Source organism: Etheostoma spectabile, chromosome 9 (genome assembly GCF_008692095.1).
Source record: "Etheostoma spectabile isolate EspeVRDwgs_2016 chromosome 9, UIUC_Espe_1.0, whole genome shotgun sequence".
NCBI classification, from domain to species: Eukaryota; Metazoa; Chordata; class Actinopteri; order Perciformes; family Percidae; genus Etheostoma; species Etheostoma spectabile.
In genome coordinates, this window is record NC_045741.1 from 12,992,172 (window position 1) to 12,993,534 (window position 1,363).

Genomic DNA, 1,363 nt, shown 5'->3' on the forward strand with positions numbered 1-1,363 from the left:
TTAGAGTGTGTGTTTGAGTGTGTGTGTTTACGCGTGTTGATGCTGTTTCTGTAGGAAGTGTCAGCCATTTCAATCCCAACGTATGGGAGCACATCAGGAAAAACAAGGGCCTGAACCTTAATTGCGGTGACTTTTACAATAGCTTCCCTCAATGAATGGACGTTTCTTTATAAAGACTGGGCAGAAAAGAATAAGCTGGTGTAAATACAGTGTGTAAAACAGAATATATAAAGCCATGCGTACCAGACAATATCACATTTAATGGATGTTTCCCAGCTCTCCTGTGAGCGTATTGTACTACATGAATGACAGGAAAACATTTACTGCGTGTGTGATTTTTGGTTTTAAATCTATACTCTTATTTATTTGTATAATATAATAATATTTTGAAGCATTGTGTTGACTTAAATGTACTTATCTGGTTTAGTTTTTAACATTTAAGCCAAATATTAGGGCGCAGACCTTTCTCTTCTCTCGGATTTAACACATTGGGGTGTTTGCGGGGAGATCTGTTGGGACTGTAACAGCAGCTTTACTTCCATTTCTGGCTGCAGTTAAAATATGAAGTTTTCAGGATGTAAGTTTGTCCTGAATCCATGCTACTTACCAACTCAGAGCAGGTTTTGAGTAAGCAGCTGCAATGCAAAAGTGATAAAAAGGCCGAAATTTCAATCCTCTCACTATGTAAACGTAAAACCCCGGACATGAAGGAGCTTTCCAACGATGGAAAAACCAATAAAAGTTATAGTTGATGATGGTAATTCGCCTCCAGAAACAAAACAAAAAACACTCAATTTGACGTGTAGGCGTCAGCTAATGGGGATCCTCATAATAAACACAAATACAAATACATATTGCATCATTTCCAAAACATGGTAAAGTATGTTTTTGTATACTGACTTCAAAAAAAGAAAAAGATTAGTATATACAGTTGGTATCTAGTATGAGATTGGGACAGAGGGACAGTGCCATCTGTAGAATCCAAAACAGTTATCCTTTTTCTTTTTTGCTCATAATGTGAGACGCACATTTATAAAATATATAAATGTGCGAATTTCTGCACCTTTTTTTTGAACTATTAATGTTTATCTTTGCAAAGCTGATTTCCTTCCAGCTTTACATATATATATGTATATATATATGTATTACATATGAACATAGAAATTAGAGCCCGACCAATAAAGGACTTTTAAGACCTACACGAATATTTGGTTATTTAAAAAATCCGATATGCCATTATAATGTATACTGTATATCTTTTTAAAAATCCAGAAATGCGTTATGAAACAAACAGATTTCCCTAACATTAGTTATTTGTAGTTATTTATGAGTTCTCACTAAAATAATATAATAATTTGTTTCA